Genomic DNA, 16,571 nt, shown 5'->3' on the forward strand with positions numbered 1-16,571 from the left:
CTTCAATGGTTTAGAATAGAAAATAAATGAAACGAGCAGACATTCTTGACACACACGAAATATAGCTCAAAGGTCAGAAATTCCACCACAGACTTAACTGCAGCCTTTTGTTAGGTCAATAATTCATAACAAGGATTTTAATAGTATATTTTTGGAAACACTTTTTCTTTAAACTCCCCCTGCCGCTTGGCCGGAAAATGGGGTGTGCGCAAAGTGTTATTTTTTTTCACTTTTTCAACTTTCAACACTTTAAATTTTTCCAGAGCTACAGACCGATCCATAGATGTTTTTAAGTGTATTTTTTTTTCTTCGTTTTAAACATGTAGTAAATGACAAAACCATAAAAACATGTATTATGAGAAAACCATAAAATATGTGATATTTCCTAAAATAAGTTGTCAGGTGGACTACTTAAGAAGTAATTACTGTATAGCCACAGTAACAATCTATTTGGAATAACCCTCAAAGTGCCATGATGCCATTTAAAACTTGTCTAAAACTGCTCAAATTTTAGCCGTCTAAACGTTTAAATTGTACTTATTTGATGAAGAGAAATATTGCAATGCAAAAAATGTCATTTTTGTGGTAATGGCAGTCAAGGGTTAACTGTGTGCTTTGATTCTTTTTATGCACAATATTGGTATCTTGACTCAACTTTATTAAGCTTTGTTTACCAAGTTTAGACAACCCCTGAAAAAGTTCAACCTTTTGTTTACAAATGTGTTAGTCTTCTGTTTGAGGAGTGGCTGTCACTTTTACATTTGCAGCAGTTCAAGGTACATGTTTTAGAAAAAAACACCTATTTAAATGCAAATGCATGCTTTTAAATAATTTGAAACGGAAAGTGCAGCCAAATACATTAAAGAGCTTAGACTTGAGAAAAAAACTAGTTAAAATGTAAATTGTGTGGTGAAAAGTGTACTTTTTTACCCAACCATGTCGGTACGTTATTTTACTGAACATTAAACTCCGGGCAAATATGAACCAGTTCATCGAACATTACAAGCATATATGACAGTTATGTAAATCTCCTCCAAAATGAACACAATATAAAACGTGTCATGTCTCTTGAGATGTAAAAATGTACTTTGTCAGCACAGACCTTACGTAAAAATGTTATTTAAAAAAACAAAAAGCATTTCCAGTTACCATCGGCGCTACTAGTTATTTTTCTTTTTTTTTTTAGTTAGCCAATGGCTGTACGAAGTCCTGGGATGCCTCCAGCCAATCAATACAAAGGAGAAGAATAAGAAGGCTTGCGATTGGTTGTGTTAAGGCCGGGTCTGGTTTCAGTATTTCCGATTTCATGCGTAATATGTCTACACAAGCGTTCCCAGACCTTTGATAAATATTGTATTTGTGCGATGGTACGATTTTCTATCATTTTTTATAGATACATAGTAAACACAAACACGATACATCTTGCACAAAGCTGAATGTGTATTGTCTGTAGTTCTTCCATACAGCCACGTAAAGGCGTTCTTCTACTGGAAACTTTTACCCAACACTGCTGTTTGCTTTTAAAGGGGATGAAAGAGTACATGTGACATAATTGGTTTATTATTAGGGGTGTGGGAAAAAATCGATTCGAATTCGAATCGCGATTCTCACGTTGTGCGATTCAGAATCAATACTCATTTTTAAAAAATCGATTTTACATTTTTTTTAATTTATTTATTTTTATTTTTATTATTATTTTTTTTTAATTAATCAATCCAACGAAACAATACACAGCAATACCGTAACAATGCAATCCAATTCCAAAACCAAACCTGACCCAGCAACACTCAGAACTGCAATAAACAGAGCAATTGAGAGGAGACACAAATACGACACAGAACAAACCAAAAGTAGTGAAACAAAAATGAATATTATCAACAACAGTATCAATATTAGTTACAATTTCAACATAGCAGTGATTAAAAATCCCTCATTGACATTATCATTAGACATTTATAAAAAAAGAAAAAAAACAACAATAGTGTCACAGTGGCTTACACTTGCATCGCATCTCATAAGCTTGACAACACACTGTGTCCAATATTTTCACAGAGATAAAATAAGTCATATTTTTGGTTCATTTAATAGTTAAAACAAATTTACATTATTGCAATCAGTTGATAAAACAATGTCCTTTACAATTATAAAAGCTTTTTACAAAAATCTACTACTCTGCTTGCATGTCAGCAGACTGGGGTAGATCCTGCTGAAATCCTATGTATTGAATGAATAGAGAATCGTGTTGAATCGGGAAAAAATCGTTTTTGAATCGAGAATCGTGTTGAATTAAAAAAATAAATAAATCGTTTTTGAATCGAATCGTGACCCCAAGAATCGATATTGAATCGAATCGTGGGACACCCAAAGATTCACAGCCCTATTTATAATACTATTTTTTTCAAAACACATTTTTTATGTTACCCCTACAATTTTCCCACAAATGTAAATGTAAGTAAATACGCAATAATTGGTGCCGTTTATAAATGGTAGTTACAAATGACCACCATACTCACTGTTTGCAGCTTGCAGGTTTAAAATAAAAACATAAATAAATTGTATTTATTAGACTAATGGTCACATTTAAGATCGCAAGCGATTTGTGGCGCCATACTGTTTTATTTGAAAAACTGAGTATTGCACAATAAGGTATTGTAGACTGTAGAGCAGGGGTGTCAAACTCATTTCGCATCGTGGGCCACATACGGCCTAGGGAGATGTCAAGTGGGCCGGACCATTAAAATTATACCATACTCTGCTATAAATAACCAAAATATCATGTCTTTCCTTTGTTTTGGTGTAAAGAAGCACAAGAACATTAGGAAAATATTGAAATTTAATGAACTATCCTTTTACAAAGCATTTCATGAAACACCTCATATTTCCTTAGACAAATGTGCAATTTACTTTTATCATTCACAAATATGCATTGCAACTGATCCCACTGATTGTACAAAGGCACAAAACTTTAATTGGTACTGAAAAATATAGTAATGCACTTTAAGATTAAATGAGACTTTTAAAGAAAGGAATTTGCAGCAACGACAGAGCCAAAAATGTCCTCGGCTGTTGTGGTGTCCATCATTGGCACCAACTCAAGAAACTCTTCAGTAACAGTCAATGTCTCATCAACTCCTCGAATAAATATGGCCAGTTGGGCCACGTCTGTGATGTCAGTGCTCTCGTCAATTGCCACGGAAAATGCAATAAATGACTTAACTCTCTGTTTCAATTGACTGTCTAAATCTGCCGATAGTTCCGAAATCCTCTCTGCTATAGTATTCCTCGTCAGGCTAATATTGGCAAAAGCTTGTCGCTTCTCGGGACATACAAGTTCAGCCGCCTTCATCATGCATCGTTTAACAAAGTCACCGTCGGAATACGGCTTCGATGCTAATGCTATTTCGCTAGCAATTAGGTAGCTGGCTTTTACCGCTGCTTCACTGACTTCTCGGCTCTGGATGAAAGTTGACTGCTGTTTCCTCAGACCCGCCAGCAATTCGTTAATCTTATCTCTTCTCAGTTGTCCTTGCAAGCCGTCATATTTTTCGCTGTGATGAGTCTCGTAGTGGCGTCGAATATTATATTCCTTCAATACCGAAACTTGTTGCAAACACACCAAGCACGAAGGTTTTCCGTGCATCTCCGTAAATAAATAGGACGTGGTCCATTTTTCTTTGAAAATTCTACACTCCTTATCTACTTTTCTCCGTTTGGATAACGACATTTTGGCTAATGAGGGTGTAGCGGAGAGGTAGAGACCAAGGTATTAACAACGTCGTAACAAGCAGCAGATGGCGCATTGATACGGTCTGCTGTTTTCAGTCTGTCTCAGTGATGCGGCTTGTCTTCTACTCTGATGGAAAGAGTGCGCCCCTTAGCGGATAATCCATGAATTGCAGCGAATTTAAAATATTAATTCCATGTCTTTTATGCATTTTTTCCACTTTCAAATTATCCTGCGGGCCTGATCGAACCTCCTTGGGGGCCGGTTCCGGCCCGCGGGCCGTATGTTTGACACCCCTGCTGTAGAGCGTAAGTGGAAGTGAAAACAGTTTCAGGTTTGCCCCCAATGTCCAAGACTATGCTCTTATCGCCAGGTTGTAGGACCTTAAACTGCCCTTAAAGGGTCCACAGTGGGCGTTGTGACAAATGAAAACAAAATCCGCCGAGTGCATGCTTGGAGAGTTGGAAAAGTTCTTTAGTCCAAGCAGGTCAAGAGTCCTCTTTCTATTCCATCCGATGGCTGTCGAAGCACGAAATCCTGTGTAATAGCTAATTCTGCATCCATATATACCCTTCGTTCTGGGTTGGTACCTTGCTAAGCCAAACAGATCCCTCCGTGGTCTTGGGTTACAATATACATTGTATATTGTAATACATTGTATTGTAAATACATTGTACTCAACATTTCATTGGATATGGGTTCAGTTTGTCACATTGTACTATCATTTCATTGGACACAGTATACATGCCATTATTTATTCATTAGGAGATTCTGGTACTTTCCAAAGTCTTGCTTAACTTCCTTTTTTTCTCTCAACATCTGTTTCTGATCAGTTTCCCCTTACATCAGCTCTTTCTTTGGCAACAACAACTTTCTTTTAGTCACGTACGCCTGCAGAAGGTCTTACATCAGCTATGTCTTTTCTTTCCCTCCTTTTAGTCCTATGTACTTTCCTTTTATCATACTATGATAATACACATATTCCTTACTTGATTAACCTGTTTTAACACTTGATTAACATGATTACCATACGCCAGTGGTTCTCAACCTTTTATCAGTGATGTACCCCCTGTGAAATTTTTTTTAAATTCAAGTACCCCCTAATCAGAGCAAAGCTTTTTTGGTTGAAAAAAAGAGATAGAGAAGTAAAATACAGCACTATGTCATTAGTTTCTTATTTATTAAATTGTATAACAGTGCAAAATATTGCTCATTTGTAGTGGTCTTTCTTGAACTATTTGGAAAAATATATATAAGAATAACTAAAAACTTGTTGAAAAATAAACAAGTGATTCAATTATGAATAAATATTTCTACACATAGAAGTAATCATCAACTTAAAGTGTCCTCTTTGGGGATTGTAATAGAGATCCATCTGGATTCCATCCATCCATCTTCTTCCGCTTATCCGAGGTCGGGTTGCGGGGGCAGCAGCCTAAGCAGGGAAGCCCAGACTTCCCTCTCCCCAGCCACTTCGTCCAGCTCCTCCCGGGGGATCCCGAGGCGTTCCCAGGCCAGCCGGAAGACATAGTCTTCCCAACGTGTCCTGGGTCTTCCCCGTGGCCTCCTACCGGTCGGACGTGCCCTAAACACCTCCCTAGGGAGGCGTTCGGGTGGCATCCTGACCAGATGCCCGAACCACCTCATCTGGCTCCTCTCGATGTGGAGGAGCAGCGGCTTAACTTTGAGCTCCCCCCGAATGGCAGAGCTTCTCACCCTATCTCTAAGGGAGAGCCCCGCCACCCGGCGGAGGAAACTCATTTCGGCCGCTTGTACCCGTGATCTTGTTCTTTCGGTCATAACCCAAAGCTCATGACCATAGATGAGGATGGGAACGTAGATCGACCGGTAAATTGAGAGCTTTGCCTTTCGGCTCAGCTCCTTCTTCACCACAACGGATCGATACAGCGTCCGCATTACTGAAGACGCCGCACCGATCCGCCTGTCGATCTCACGATCCACTCTTCCCTCACTCGTGAACAAGACTCCGAGGTACTTGAACTCCTCCACTTGGGGCAGGGTCTCCTCCGCAACCCGGAGATGGTACTCCACTCTTTTCCGGACGAGAACCATGGACTCGGACTTGGAGGTGCTGATTCCCATCCCAGTCGCTTCACACTCAGCTGCAAACCGATCCAGTGAGAGCTGAAGATCCTGGCCAGATGAAGCCATCAGGACCACATTATCTGCAAAAAGCAGAGACCTAATCCTGCAGCAACCAAACCAGATCCCCTCAATGCCTTGACTGCGCCTAGAAATTCCGTCCATAAAAGTTATGAACAGAATCGGGGACAAAGGGCAGCCTTGGCGGAGTCCAACTCTCACTGGAAACGTGTCCGACTTACTGCCGGCAATGCGGACCAAGCTCTGGCACTGATCATACAGGGAGCGGACCGCCACAATCAGACAGTCCGATACCCCATACTCTCTGAGCACCCCCCACAGGACTTCCCGAGGGACACGGTCGAAGGCCTTCTCCAAGTCCACAAAACACATGTAGACTGGTTGGGCAAACTCCCATGCACCCTCAAGGACCCTGCCGAGAGTATAGAGCGGGTCCACAGTTCCACGACCAGGACGAAAACCACACTGTTCCTCCTGAATCCGAGGTTCAACTATCCGGTGTAGCCTCCTCTCCAGTACACCTGAATAGACCTTACCGGGAAGGCTGAGGAGTGTGATCCCACAATAGTTAAAACACACCCTCCGGTTCCCCTTCTTTTTAAGAGAGGAACCACCACCCTGGTCTGCCAATCCAGAGGTACCGCCCCAGATGTCCACGCGATGCTGCAGAGTCTTGTCAACCAAGACAGCCCCACAGCATCCAGAGCCTTAAGGAACTCCGGGCGGGTCTCATCCACCCCCGGGGCCTTGCCACCGAGGAGCTTTTTAACTACCTCAGCAACCTCCGCCCCAGAAATAGGAGAGCCCACCACAGATTCCCCAGGAACTGCTTCCTCATAGGAAGACGTGTTGGTGGGATTGAGGAGGTCTTCGAAGCATTCCCTCCTCCGATCCACAACATCCGCAGTCGAGGTCAGCAGAACACCATCCTCACCATACACGGTGTTGATAGTGCACTGCTTCCCCTTCCTGAGGCGGCGGATGGTGGTCCAGAATCGCTTCAAAGCCGTCCGGAAGTCGTTTTCCATGGCTTCCCCGAACTCCTCCCATGTCCGAGTTTTTGCCTCTGCGACCGCTGAAGCCGCACACAGCTTGGCCTGTCGGTACCTGTCCGTTGCCTCAGGAGTCCTATGAGCCAAAAGAACCCGATAGGACTCCTTCTTCAGCTTGACGGCATCCGCCGGTGTCCACCAACGGGTTCTAGGATTACCGCCACGACAGGCACCAACTACCTTGCGGCCACAGCTCCAATCAGCCGCCTCGACAATAGAGGCGCGGAACATGGTCCATTCTGACTCAATGTCCAGCACCTCCCTCGTGACATGTTCAAAGTTCTTCCGGAGGTGGGAATTGAAACTCTCTCTGACAGGAGACTCTGCCAGACGTTCCCAGCAAACCCTCACAATGCGTTTGGGCCTGTCCGGCATCCTCCCCCACCATCGCAGCCAACTCACCACCACGTGGTGATCGGTAGAAAGCTCCGTCCCTCTCTTCACCCGAGTGTCCAAAACATGAGACCGCAAATCCGATGACACAACTACAAAGTCGATCATGGAACTGTGGCCTAGGGTGTCCTGGTGCCAAGTGCACATATGGACACCCTTATGTTTGAACATGGTGTTCGTTATGGACAATTTGTGACGGGCACAAAAGTCCAATAACAAAACACCGCTCGGGTTCAGATCCGGGCGGCCATTCTTCCCAATCACACCTCTTCAGGTTTCACTGTCGCTGCCAACATGAGCATTGAAGTCCCCCAGTAGAACGAGGGAATCACCTGGGGGAGCACTCTCAAGTACTCCCTCAAGTGAATCCAAAAAGGGTGGGTACTCTGAGCTGCGGTCTGGCGCGTAAGCGCAAACCACAGTCAGGACCCGTTCCCCCACCCGAAGGCGGAGGGAAGCTACCCTCTCGTCCACCGGGTTGAACTCCAACGTGCAGGCTCTGAGCCGGGGGGCAACAAGAATTGCCACCCCTTCCCGTCGCCTCTCACTGCCGGCAACGCCAGAGTGGAAGAGAGTCCAGCCCCTCTCGAGAGAACTGGTTCCAGAGCCCTTGCTGTGCGTCGAAGTGAGTCCGACTATATCTAGCCGGAACTTCTCCACCTTGCGCAGTAGCTCAGGCTCCTTCCCCCCCAGCGAGGTGACGTTCCACGTCCCAAGAGCTAGCTTCTGTAGCCAAGGATCGGATCGCCAAGTGCCCTGCCCTCGGCTACCGCCCAGCTCACATCGCACCCGATCTCTATGACCCCTGCTATGGGTGGTGAGCCCATTGGAGGGGGGACCCACGTTGCCTCTTCGGGCTGTGCCCGGCCGGGCCCCATGGGGACAGGCCCGGCCACCAGGCGCTCGCCATCGTGCCCCACCTCCGGGCCTGGCTCCAGAGGGGGGCCCCGGTGACCTGCGAAATCTGGGTCCTTTGCTTTTATTTTTCATGGAAATCCATCTGAATCCATCTGGATTCATGAACTTAATTCTAAACATTTATTTTGTTGAAGTATTATTCAATAAATATATTTATAAAGGATTTTTGAATTGTTGCTATTTTTAGAATATTAAAAAAAAATCTCACGTACCCCTTGGCATACCTTCAAGTACCCCCAGGGGTACGCGTACCCCTATTTGAGAACCACTGCCATACGCGATTAACTATGTTGTGATTACAATCATTGATTACACTCTGGAGTATATAACTGATTATATCTGGGCCCTTTGGTTGTTTCGTGCTTATAGGTGTTAGGACGGGAGGGTTTCCACTAAACTCAACACCCCCTTCTTGAAACCCTCGGTAGGGTGGTCAGAAGATAGCATCACCACCGTCCCCAGGGAGAGTAGTACCCAAGGGGAGCTCTGGGACAGCAGGGGAAATGGGGGAAATGGGCCCCGGAGAGACCGGAGAGGCATCAAGATATGCAATAGGCACACCCGCGTCGTCAGCGCCAATGACAATGTGGCCACAAGGAGATGTAGGAGGGGAAACATCGGCAATCACCAGGGGTGGCCTAGTATGGTCTACAAACTCCCTGAAGTCAGAAATGAGTGCGGATAGCTCAGCGTCAGGAGGCGAGGAAACCGAAGGAGACCCCAATGGAGCCACCGGCTTCGCAGGCACGGGACTGATTTCAGGGAACCCGAGTGGGGACCCTGATCACGTACGCCTGCAGAAGGTCATACATCGGCTATGTCTTTTCTTTCCCTCCTTTCAGTCCTACGTACTTTCCTTTTATCATACTAGGATAATACACATATTCCTTACTTTGTTCACTTTTCTTCTCTCCAACTCTATCAGTCCTTCCAGCACAGCTGTAACTTCCCCGGCTTGAGCGCTCCCTAGCACCTTGCCTTTCTACCGGATGACTTCTTTACCGTTACTCTCAAGAATGTATCCCCAGTATACTCTGTCGTCTGAGCCTTTCTTTGATCCATCAGTGATAAGGGTCCAATCATAATGGTACTTTGGGCCATTCGGGTGAAATTTTGCGGGTGGGCCCGATGACGCTGGTCCGATGTCGAGGTCAGGGTCCAGCAGGATGTTTTCCCAACTAGCGTCCGTCGCTCTGGTGCTCTCGACTGTAGCTTTACTGAGGAACCGGTACACCTGGGCTTGAGTGACAATCGTGATACCTTGCTGGCTTTGTGGGCGAGGGTTCTACGGTTGAGGGCCTTGAAGTTGATAACTGGTCTCCAACCGCCACCCGTCGCCTCAGGTTTCTTTACCGCCTGGATCGGACTATTGGTCTGGGGGTTCGGTTCTTCTCTCAACACTCCCAGCACCAATAGTTCTTTGACGATCACATCCATTTCTTTCACTGTATCAGGGTTGACGGGATATTGTCGTACTGCTGGGTGCATGCCCCCCACTATGGTGTGGACATATTTTCCCCCCAAATACCCACAGCCATTCTTGAACTTTGCAACTCTGGCTTGGGAAATGATCTGTCTCAGTCTCTCTTTCCCAGCTGGTGATGCATCGCTGTCAGCAAGCATCTTTTCCATCACGGCCGGGATGTCGACCGCCTTTTACCAGGTTCTTTCCCCTGGTGCCACTGGTAGTCGACACATCCGTGCTTGCAGGATTGACTGTCACTTCTCCCATCGAACTCTTTTGTTTTTCTTCTGATGTAAAGTCTCTAGGTCTACCACCGAAATCAGATCATTAGGACCTAAGATCCATATGATCCCTTTCCAGATACCATAGGGGACATTGGTAATAGACCCATCAGCCAGTTGAACTGTGAGGTGTTCTGCTGGTAAAAGGCTTTTATGGGTCATGGACACCTCTGCCCCGGTGTCTACTAGGTAGAGGACTCCATCAATGTTGGTGAAGATTTTGTCCTCCACCTTCTCCAGGGTGACCCGTGCCTTTGTGGCCATCAGTTCTCCAACCCTCCGCTAGCAATCTTTCTTGCTTCACGGAGGGCACTTTTCTGCTCGGCGGTCAACTTGTTGTATTCCTCAGGTGGCAGGTACTGTCGTTTCTTCTGTGGTGCTTTGGCTTGGTCAGGCGGGGTCTGTCTCCAGGAGGCGGATGGCTTACGGGGCGTTGGGGGTGTTCCAAACGAGGTGGCCCCCTCTGCTGGCTGTAATTGCGCTCCTCTCCGGTCCCGGCTACCGCTGGAGGTCTCATTGTCACTGGCGTTACTTTTTCTGCTCCTTGGGGCCCCGCTTGACGCTGGGCCCCCTCAGCTCACCTCTTTTCTTGATATTGCCGCTTAATGTCCCATTTACGCACCACCTCGTCCATTTGCTCAGTTGTGGTGGTACTAGGGTCTATTGTCACAAAGTCCATCTCATTCCTCAGCCCTTTGGTTAATCTCCGGAGAGTTTTCACCCCTTGGGCCATCGGAACTGATTTCTTTAGAGTGTACCAAACTTGCTTCAGCGGTTGTCCTTTCTCGAGCTGCTTTTGTGCCATCTCTAGCTTAGAGTCCTCATCATCGGCCCCTTCAATCACCATTCGTCGATAGTTCTCTTCAGCCGTGGCCTCTGCGCTCAGCACTTGGCCTGTGGTACAAATAAGCCACAGTCTTTGTGCTTCATCGTTGCACGTAGCGTTCTTGACCAATGACCAGCTGTATTTCAGATATTCCTGCACGTCTTGGTCTTTATCTGTGGCCAGCACCAAGTGTTTCACCTTTTTCAGTTCATGGTACCCTGCCGAAGCATCGGGACAAGGGACACAGGTTGATAAGTGACACTTCTGCATCAATCACTTGTCCATTTGGTTATGGATGCAAGTTTCGAACATGCTATACAGATCCATGAAAATATTAGCCTAGTTTAATCAACTTTGGATGGATTTGTTTTAGGAGCAAAATGCAAATGAAACGGTTAAAATCTCTTCGCAGGCGTGCTCCTATTTCTTAAAATAAATACTTGCACAACTTTTTTCTAGTCGCAATTGAGTAAAATGCTTTCATTGTACACTCCTGTGGGTACTTGACATGTGGATGTAACATAGATTGTTCTAATCTACCTCCTACTCTAAGGATGCCTTTGTGGTCCAGGAATGGATTTAGTCGGTAAAGCCTACTTGTCTTGTTTTTAGTCAACTCCTTTTGGGAATAAAGCTCTTTAATTTTTTTAGAGAAGACTGACCTTTGCACAATGGCTATGATAGTAAGCTCAGCTTCTTGCCTATCTTCAAGACTTTTGGCTTAATTTGTTCTCTTTTGCATGCTATTAAAGGCCTACTGAAATGAAATTTTCTTATTTAAACGGGGATAGCAGGTCCATTCTATGTGTCATACTTGATCATTTTGCGATATTGCCATATTTTTGCTGAAATGATTTAGTAGAGAACATCGACGATAAAGTTCGCAACTTTTGGTCGCTGATAAAAAAGCCTTCCCTGTACTGGAAGTAGCGTGACGTCACAGGTTGTGGAGCGCCTCACATTTGCACAATGTTTACAATCATGGCCAGCAGCAGCGAGAGCGATTCGGACCGAGAAAGCGACGATTAACACATTAATTTGAGCGAGGATGAAAGATTCGTGGATGAGGAAAGTGAGAGTGAAGGATTAGAGTGCAGTGCAGGACGCCAGGATGTATCTTTTTTCGCTCTGACCGTAACTTAGGTACAAGGGCTCATTGGATTCCACACTTTCTCCTTTTTCTATTGTGGATCACGGATTTGTATTTTAAACCACCTGGGATACTATATCCTCTTGAAAATGAGAGTCGAGAACGCGAAATGGACATTCACAGTGACTTTTATCTCCACGACAATACATCGGCGAAGCACTTTTGCTTCGGAGCTAATGTGATAGCATCGTGCTTAACTGCGGATAGAAACAGAAGAAACATGCCCCTGACTGGAAGGATAGACCGAAGATTAACAATACTACTATTACTTCTACTCTCAGGAGACACTGAGCTAAATTAATGCTGTCCCGCCTGGCAAAGCCTAGCAATGCTGTTGCTAACGATGCCATTTAAGCTAACTTAGCTACGGGACCTCGACAGAGCTATGCTAAAAACATTAGCTCTCCACCTACGCCAGCCCTCATCTGCTCATCACCACCCGTGCTCACCTGCATTCCAGCGATCGACGGCGCGACGGAGGACTTCACCACGATCATCGGTGCGGTCGGCGGTTAGCGGCGGTTAGCGGCGGTTAGCGTCGGATAGCGCGTCTGCTATACAACTCAAAGTCCTCCTGGTTGTGTTGCTGTAGCCAGCCACTAATACACCGATCCCACCTACAGCTTTCTTCTTTGCTGTCTCCATTGTTCATTAAACAAATTGCAAAAGATTCACCAACACAGATGTCCGGAATACTGTGGAATTTTGCGATGAAAACAGACGACTTAAGCTGGCCACCGTGCTGTTCCAAAATGTCTGCTACAATCCGTGACGTCACGCGCAAACGTCATCATACCGAGACGTTTTCAGCCGGATATTTCCCGGGAAATTTAAAATTGCACTTTATAAGTTAACCCGGCCGTATTGGCATGTGTTGCAATGTTAAGATTTCATCATTGATGTATAAACTATCAGACTGCGTGGTCTGTAGTAGTGGGTTTCAGTAGGCCTTTAAATTCCACAGAATTTGGTTTCTAGAGCTGTGTTCTAAAAACGTTGATGGATGTCATAGATACATGGGTGTGGATCCACATTGGTTGATATATATACACATATATATATATATATATATATATATATATATATATATATATATATATATATATATATATATATATATATATATATATATATATATATATATATATATATATACAGTATATATATATATATATATATATATATACAGTATATATATATATATATATATATATACAGTATATATATATATACACACATATATACATACATACCTGTACATACATATATATATATATATATATATATATATATATATATATATATATATGTATATATATATATATATATATATATATATATATATATATATATATATATATATATATATATATATATATATATATATATATGTATATATATATATATATATATATATGTATATATATATATATATATATATATATATATATATATATATATATATACTGTATATATATATATATTACTGCCCTTTATGCCTCCATTGGCATGTAGCGCAACAACGAATGTCCTCCACTTCTGTGGGTCTTGGGCCAGTTTCTGAATAGTATCCCATGTGTGATTTAGGTCCTTCAATTCTCTCTCTACTGTTCTGTGCCAGGTGTTTCTTGGGTCGTCCCCACTTTCTCCTCCTTTCAGGTGTCCAGTGAAGAGCTACACGAGTGATATTCAGAGTATCCATTCTGAGAGTATGCCCAATCCATTTCCATCTTTTCTCAGGACAGTGGTTCCCATGTCCTTTTGTTTACATTGGGTGAGTAGTTCTTCATTCGGGATTTTGCGAGGCCAGAAAATTTGAAGGATCTTTCTGAGGGTCATTGTATGGAAGACTTATTGAGGTCTTTCGCTGTCATTCTCCAGCACTCCGAGCCATATAGCAAGGTGGAGAGGACACAGCTCTGGTAAAGTCTCAACTTTGTTTTTTGTACAAAGCAGTTGTGTTCTACATACATCATTCAACATTCTGAAGGACATGTTGGTTATGTTTTAGTGGTTTCTAAAGTCATTTTCTGCTCCCCTAAAAACGTTGATGGATGTCATAGATACATGGGTGTGGATCCACATTGGTTGATATATATACATATATATATATATATATTGCACGCCCATCAAAACTTGCGACATCTTGTGCTGTGTGATAAAACTTCGCATTTCAATATGGCCTTTTATTGTGGGCAGCCTAATAATGGGGGCCCTTAGGGAGATTTTAGGGTGTGTTCGTTCACTTTTGTCTAAAAGCGCCAAATTTGGCACAGGTGTAGCTCAGGGCATACTTAAATGATTTGGTAGGGGCGCCCGCGCCGGTGACCTTTGGGGTCGCCACAGCAGCTGATCCAATATGGCCACCACCTGAACACGCTTTTGCCTCTACATTTGAACCAGATGAGCTACAAATCCAAACTTGGTGTCTATTTCATGTTTTTTGGCAATTACAAATATGATGGAAAATGTATGATTGGGTGTGTCTGGACACCTAATTAGCATATTTCCAAGATGTGGCTATGTAAAAATTAGGTGTATCTTAACTTTTGATACTTTTGGCAAACTATTTTAGGTTTTTTAAGCATCAGAAACATACTGGAATGATCAGATCATTTATTTATTAGAGCACTTTAATTTCCATATTAACAACATAGCCATTATCTACCAAAATGTATTGCACATATATTTCAACACAGTAAGAATGTAAAGCTACAGATATATTTCATTGTAACATTAGTAAAAGTAGAGAAAGTCAGTGTTACCCGCCCTTCCCCCCTGTAATATAGGTTTCTGTTTCAACAGAAACAGAAACCTAAAAGTAGAGAATAGGTTTCTGTTTCAACAGAAACAGAAACGTATTTTACAGAGAAGGCTCCGACACTGTTATCCACACAGTGTGATATAATAGTTTGGTCCCTCGCCAGGCTACTGTTGTGACTCCTGACTTCTCCTGATGTGAAAATCATACAGAAGAGCTGATCTATGTACAGTTATTCTACTGCCTAATCTAACACTGAAAATCATCAACTTTATTTATATAACTTTCGTTACATCTCGTCTCGATTACTGTAACGTTTTATTTTCGGGCCTCCCTATGTCTAGCATTAAAAGATTACAGATGGTACAAAATGCGGCTGCTAGACTTTTGACAAAAACAAGAAAGTTTGATCATATTACGCCTATACTGGCTCACTTGCACTGGCTTCCTGTGCACCTAAGATGCGACTTTAAGGTTTTACTACTTACGTATAAAATACTACACGGTCAAGCTCCTGCCTATCTTGCCGATTGTATTGTACCATATGTCCCGGCAAGAAATCTGCGTTCAAAGAACTCCGGCTTATTAGTGATTCCCAGAGCCCAAAAAAAGTCTGCGGGCTATAGAGCTTTTTCTATTCGGGCTCCAATACTATGGAATGCCCTCCCGGTAAAAGTTAGAGATGCTACCTCAGTAGAAGCATTTAAGTCTCATCTTAAAACTCATGTGTATACTCTAGCCTTTAAATAGACTCCCTTTTTAGACCTGTTGATCTGCCGTTTCTTTTCTTTTCTTTTCTACTCGGCTCCCAACCCGGGGTGGACCGCTAGCCTGTTCATCGGATGGGGACATCTCTACGCTGCTGACCCGTCTCCTCTCGGGATGGTTCCTGCTGGCCCCACCATGGACTGGACTTTCGCTGATGTGTTGGACTTTCACAATATTATGTCAGACCCACTCGACATCCATTGCTTTCGGTCTCCCCTAGACACTTGTGATTTAGGGCTATATAAATAAACATTGATTGATTGATTGACTATAGTCAGAGGGTCAAAGGTTTCCCTGGATTCACTTCTTCTTCTGATATGCTGGAAGATGTTTTATGTTGTGTAACTCATCATCTCCCAAGAAGTTTAAAATCTTTACTAGATTCTGCCCAGCTTTTCATTTTGGAATCAACAAAATGAAAAGCTGGGCAGAATCTAGTAAAGATTTTAAACTTCTTGGGAGATGAGTTACTCAAGCGTCTGATGTGCACGCAGCAGATGTGTACTATCATACCAAATGTTATCTGAACTTGAGATATGCAGCACAAGTTGCACAACATAAAACATCTTCCAGCATATCAGAAGAAGAAGTGAATCCAGGGAAACCTTTGACCCTCTGACTATAGTCAATCAATCAATCAATGATTATTTATATAGCCCTAAATCACAAGTGTCTCAAAGGGCTGCACAAGCCACAACGACATCCTCGGTACAGAGCCCACATACGGGCAAGGAAAAACTCACCCCAGTGGGACGTCGATGTGAATGACTATGAGAAACCTTGGAGAGGACCGCATATGTGGGTTACGCCCCCCCCCCCCCCCCCCCCCCCCCATACAAATGCAATACAAAAGTATTGTTTACAACCAGGACACAAATTTGATGGCAGCTTACCTTCCAACTGTCTTACGGTATCTGTTCCTGAACCTTTAAGAGTATTCAATGACATTGTCCTTCAAGGACCAGGACTCCTCAAAGCCATGCACCAACAATGAGGGTGCAGCTTTTGTCAAGTAATTGTGGAACAAAAACAACAACAACAACACCAACCCCCGCCAAAAAAATATAAAAAAAGAATTAAAAAATATAAAAAAGGGAGAGAAGAAGACA

At 43.4% G+C, this 16,571-nt stretch overlaps 1 pseudogene; it reads right to left on the reverse strand.

The window, feature by feature from the left end:
- Positions 1–10,220: 10,220 nt before the first annotated feature.
- The window catches only part of LOC133631792 (cell surface hyaluronidase-like), a 104,459-nt pseudogene continuing 98,108 nt past the window's right edge, over positions 10,221–16,571 (reverse strand).

Source organism: Entelurus aequoreus, linkage group LG17, assembly GCF_033978785.1.
Source record: "Entelurus aequoreus isolate RoL-2023_Sb linkage group LG17, RoL_Eaeq_v1.1, whole genome shotgun sequence".
NCBI lineage: Eukaryota > Metazoa > Chordata > Actinopteri > Syngnathiformes > Syngnathidae > Entelurus > Entelurus aequoreus.